At 41.4% G+C, this 5,477-nt stretch overlaps 1 long non-coding RNA gene across 2 annotated transcripts; it reads left to right on the plus strand.

Annotated features, from left to right (window-relative positions):
- The first annotated feature begins 2,476 nt into the window (after positions 1 to 2,476).
- On the plus strand, positions 2,477 to 5,248 carry LOC148846820 (uncharacterized). Of its 2 annotated transcripts, none has more exons than XR_016101237.1 (5): positions 2,477 to 2,826; positions 3,190 to 3,385; positions 3,794 to 3,944; positions 4,632 to 4,746; positions 4,841 to 5,248. It is a non-coding gene; the product is annotated as an uncharacterized LOC148846820 (long non-coding RNA). The 2 variants fall into 2 exon arrangements; XR_016101238.1 differs by having other exon boundaries at positions 2,569 to 2,826; positions 3,190 to 3,578.
- Positions 5,249 to 5,477: the final 229 nt, after the last annotated feature.

Raw genomic sequence — 5,477 nt, forward strand, 5'->3', positions numbered from 1 at the left:
ACCATTCACAGTCCGCACCGACCAAAAAAGTCTTAAATATTTACTCGAGCAGAGGATAACCACACCGGCACAAACGCAGTGGCTGCCAAAGATACTGGGCTACGACTATGAGATCGAGTATAAAAAAGGGGCTGAGAACCAAGGTGCGGATTCCTTGTCACGTATGGCTGAATTTCAGTTTCTTTCCATCTCTATACCACACGCAGACTGGTGGCCGATGCTACAAGAAGAGGTCAAACAAGACACCTTTTATGGGAAATTGATGAAAAAGCGACCCTCCCACAAGTTGCTTCAACGGGATGGGGTATGGTTCAAGGGGGACAAGATTTATTTGAGCCCCACCTCCACCTTGATTTCAAAGGTGGTGGCGGACTGCCACTCATCCCCTGTAGAGGGACACTTTGGGTTTCATAAGACCCTCTCTCGCATCAAGCACAGCTTCCTTTGACCCCACATGCGTCGGACGGTGAAGGAGTTCTTGCAACAATGTGACGTATGTCAGTGCTTCAAAACAGATTGCATGAGACCAACGGGATTGCTTCAGCCATTACCAATTCCTACTCAAATGTGGACAGACATCTCCATGGACTTCATCGAAGGATTGCCTTCCTCCAATGGGTACACGGTTATCATGGTAATTGTGGATCGGTTGACAAAATATGCCCACTTCATTCCCTTGAAACACCCATTCACTGCCACCACAGTCACGAAGGCATTTGTTGCCAACGTTGTCCGCCTACATGGAGTACCAACATCCATTGTTAGCGACCGTGACAAGGTATTCATCAGCTCATTCTGGCAGACACTTTTTCAGATGCATGGGACAAAATTGTGTATGAGCTCCAGTTACCACCCCCAAACCGATGGGCAAACCGAAGTTGTTAACCGGACGTTGGAGCAATATCTACCGTGCTTTGCAGGTGACCAGCCGCGAAAATGGGTAGAGTGGGTTCCTTGGGCATAATACAGCTACAACACCTCCACTCACTCTTCCACCAAAATGACACCCTTCGAAGCAGTCTACGGAATCCCACCCCCTAGTCTCCTGACCTATGTACCGGGTACAGCTCGAGTAGGGGCAGTTGATGAATACTTGCGTGACCGGGACATCATCCTACGCGAGCTACAACATAACCTCCAGGTAGCCCGGAACCGGATGAAATGTCAAGCGGACCAGCACTGACGAGAAGTCTCGTTCGTAGCAGGTGACTTCGTGTATGTGAAGCTACAGCCTTACCGGCAGACCTCGGTAGCGTTTCGACGTTCCATGAAGCTCGCCCCACGTTATTTTGGGCCGTACCCAATCATTGAGAAGATTGGTCCAGTAGCCTACCGCTTAGCCTTGCCCCCTGACTCTCAAATCCACAATGTGTTTCATGTCAGTTTGTTGCGGAAGCACTTGGGACCCATCACCCCTACTTCCACTCAGCTTCCTCCAATCTCGGATACTTCGACCATCCTACCCCAACCGGAAGCAATCTTGGATCGCCGTATTATTCACAAGGGCAAATACCGCCCAAAATCCGAAGTCTTGGTCAAATGGATTGGGGCGCCAGCTAAGGATGCAACCTGGGAGAATGAATGGCGCTTCAGAAAAGCTTATCCCGACTTCCTTGCGGACAAGGGTCCTTCAGGGGGGAGGAGAATGATACGTGCATGCATGCAGCAGCCGAAGATCCGGTCAAAGTGGATAGCAGCAGAAGACCCGGTCATGTTAGCTCTTAATTGGGATAAGCCTTATCCATTCAGTTTTAATTCTGTTAGAATAGATAAGTCTTCAATTCTGCTCCTAGATAATTGCATTCTGTTTCCTAGATAAGTGCATTAGATAAGTCTTCAATTTCTGTTCCTAGATAAGTGCATTCTGTTTTTTTGTTGATAAACTCCTAAGATTAAGGGACAGTAGTTCCTATTTCTACTCCCAGTTTGTAGCACCATAAGGTTATAAATATAGCCGGAATGAATGGAGTTGGCATTGGCTTTTCTACAAACAAACTCTCTCTCACTCTTCTGCTTATTCTAGATCCTTCTCCCTCTTGTTAGATAACTTGAGCGTATCATATTATTGCAGGCTCTGGATCTCTGTATTACTATTAGAAATAAGCATGTTAGCGGTTGGTAATGTGGTAATAAATAGTAAGGTCGTACGTTATTGTCTTTACTTCTCTCGAGAGATGTATTCTATACAGGGCGGAGGTAGGGGGATTCAGGGTAGCCTAATGATTGGCCCCTTTTATGGTTTAGAAAGTCTTCGTAGTAATATAGATTTTTATGTAAAACTATCCCTCCAGTCCCCACTATTCACCTTAATGGTTGGCCTACCTATGAATCCATCTATATTTCTGTACGTCCTGTTTTGTTTGTACTCATATTCATGTAAATGTAAAGAGTTCGGCTTCAGCGAGGGTACGCTCTTTACTTGAACCGTTCGCGCAAATGGAGAAAGCATTAAAATGTGCAGATTATTGAAAACGGCGTCTCTTATCAACGTTGTTACATTATTTCGAAATTGTCAAGAGTTCCGTCACTACAAGAATAAGTAGAAAACCAAAACATTCACGTCCGTATATTGGGCGGCGGTCTTTCCGTCGTTTATAACATTGAATCGGAATTGAGCCAGCATGAACCCCATTATATTCGATTGATAATAAACCTCTACTCTTTTTGCGTTGTTCTCCTTCAATAGCAAAACACCAAAAGGAAAGCTCTCCTTCCTGCGTGGATTCTGCTCCTTTCACTGAGGCAAAACTCCACTGAGATGTAGACGCAAAGTACTTTTGATGGAGAGAAGACTATTTTTGACCAAGAAGAGTACTTTCGTTCGAGGTCTCCACAAATAGTCCTCTGCATCATTTTTTTTTCGTGTGAAAACAGTGGGATGGGCCTTCTCTTCACACGTCTTTCTTCCCTGCTTCCCTCTTCTCTCACTCTCTCATTTGAGTCCCTCTCCCTCTCTGTACCTCTCGAAATCATGACAAGAAACCCTAGCTCTTTTTCTTTGCAGGGTTTACAATTAGGGTTTTGATGGTTTTTCACACGATTCTCCCCTGCTTCATCTTCCAAGATCTAAGTTATTGTTTTATTTGGGTTTCTGGTTGGGGTTGTACCCTTTTCTTTGTAGTTCTTCCACTTCACCACTCTTGATTAGTGTTTTAAGTTTTCTGATCATCGTTCTCTCATATTTTGCAGGTGGTGGAGGCAGTGGCGATGCCGGGCTTTGGTTGGGTTCTCTGTTGATATCTGCAGCAAGAGCTAATAACACCATCTTCTCACCAGAGAACACACAACAGGGAAGAAGACGTTTGAGTTCAGGCAGAGTTTCGGGAGAAGAAAAGCTGCTCACCTGATAAGAGATTTGAAACCGCGACTGTTGGAAATGCAATGGGTACCACGGAAAAAGTCTAGGCTGGGATGGATGGTTTCTGTTCCAGCTTCTTTGTCCACCCGCAAATTTCATCTCAATCGATCTCTTCTTTGTCATTGAAGTTTTTAGCTAACCTGAAACTGATTTTTGAGGGTTTTTGTGGGTGTTTTTTCTTCTTTGTTAGGGTTTAACGATGGAGGGTTCGTCCATTGTTGTTAAGTTCAAACAATATTAACAATTTTAATAGTATTTACGTTTCCATAGACATGCCGTAAATCCACGTTTTCTTGTCTTTCTCAGTCAAACTCTTGGACACATGTTGGAATCTGATTGATACTTAGAACAATTAATCTTCCTGTCTTAATTGTATTTTGAACTTAATATTTAGATCTTTTTCTACAAGTTGACATGCTCTCTTATAAAATGCAGTTTGAGCAAGGGGTTGCGCAGGCCATTCTTCGTGGTCTTATAGATTTTAAACGGGATCCAGGGCCAAATGTTTCAGAGAGTGCAAAGAATTTGGTTCGACAGATGTTAGAGCCTGACCCAAAACTTTGGTTGACTGCAAAGCAAGTTCTTGGTATTTTCCTACTTCTTTTGTGTTACTGTACATGTTGAACATGTAATAATGCAAATCAACTTCTTGAAAAAGCTACACTTAAGGAACACTCCTTACAAACTTACATGTACTGATTTGGTTATTTGGAAAACATCCGGGGCATATTTCTCATGGGTTATGATGCTCCAGGCAGCCAGGCCATAGGTTCCATGCCTAAAACTGTCTTGCCCAAATGGAAGGTAAGCTCTATGCCCATGTTAGAATGGGAGGGCGTCTATATAGACTTTCTAAAGAAATGTACATCCTTTGAAGAGAACACATGCAGAAATCTGTATTGATATATGAGTGGTGACAGCATAGACTTGGGTTTCATTTCCATCAAGAGCAATTTTCATCTGATAGTATTACTCTTACTTGTGCCATTATCATTTTGTTATGGACTCACAAGAGTATCGTTGATTTGAATATACTTGCAGTTGATTGTTTTTGTTATTATATTCTTTCCTGGTTCTGTTTTGCTGAGCCAGTTGATTTCATGAATAGTACCCGCAAGGTTATCATTCTGCTTATTGAATCAGCATAAATAACTTACAGCTTGCACTTGGTTTATCATTCTGCTTAGTATGATGATCAGACTTCTGACATTTAGATGAATTATTGAACACTAGACAATTAGGATCTGATGCCTACATTCTTCCTCCCTTACAGAACATCCTTGGCTCCAAAATACTAAAAAACTCCAATTGTTCCTCTTGGAGATGTTGTCAAGTCAAGTTTTAAGCAGTTTTCTATGATGAACAAATTCAAGAAGAAAGCATTAAGGGTTGGTTGACCTGTAGCACTACCCTATTTATTTTCTATTTCTTTGATATAGGAAATTGTCCAAGAATTTATTACTAAAATGGGCTTTCAAATAGGTTATTGCTGATCATTTATCCTTTGAAGAAGTTGAAGACATCAAAGAAATGTTTAAGAAGATGGACACTGATAATGATGGTATTGTTTCAATTGAAGAACTGAAAACTGGACTTCCAAAGTTTGGCTCCCAGCTGGCAGAGAAGATGGACACTGATACCTTTCAATTTACCTGTTTTATGTGGTTTATTTTTTTATTCTTTATTTGCTAAATTGTTTTTCTCTTCTATTCTTAAAGTCAAGTTGTAAGCAGCTGTCAGTATGTCTAACTTGCAATGTTCTACCAAGGAGTGAACTACAATTTTGAAACCCATCATGGATGTAGCTTCATGTCTTTTCACCTATTTAATTGAACTTTGTTATAATCCAGGCTATGCATTGGAAAAAGCTCTTATTAGATGATGTGTAAATGGTAAACCTTACTTTTGTCTGTACATTGACTTGAATTATTGAGAATATTGTATCTTCTACTTCTATTTGGATGGTTAAGAGGAAGATATATTACATCTCACGAATAAAGTTATTCAATAGGATGTTAGTCTTTTATCTTAATTCTTGTTTTGACAGGATGTTTTGAATCTTTAGATGCTTCTATATATTGAACCATGCGGAGACAAATCTCATAAACTATGCTAGGGT

Source organism: Nelumbo lutea, chromosome 6 (genome assembly GCF_056320005.1).
Source record: "Nelumbo lutea isolate HS-2025 chromosome 6, American lotus-T2T, whole genome shotgun sequence".
Lineage (NCBI taxonomy): Eukaryota > Viridiplantae > Streptophyta > Magnoliopsida > Proteales > Nelumbonaceae > Nelumbo > Nelumbo lutea.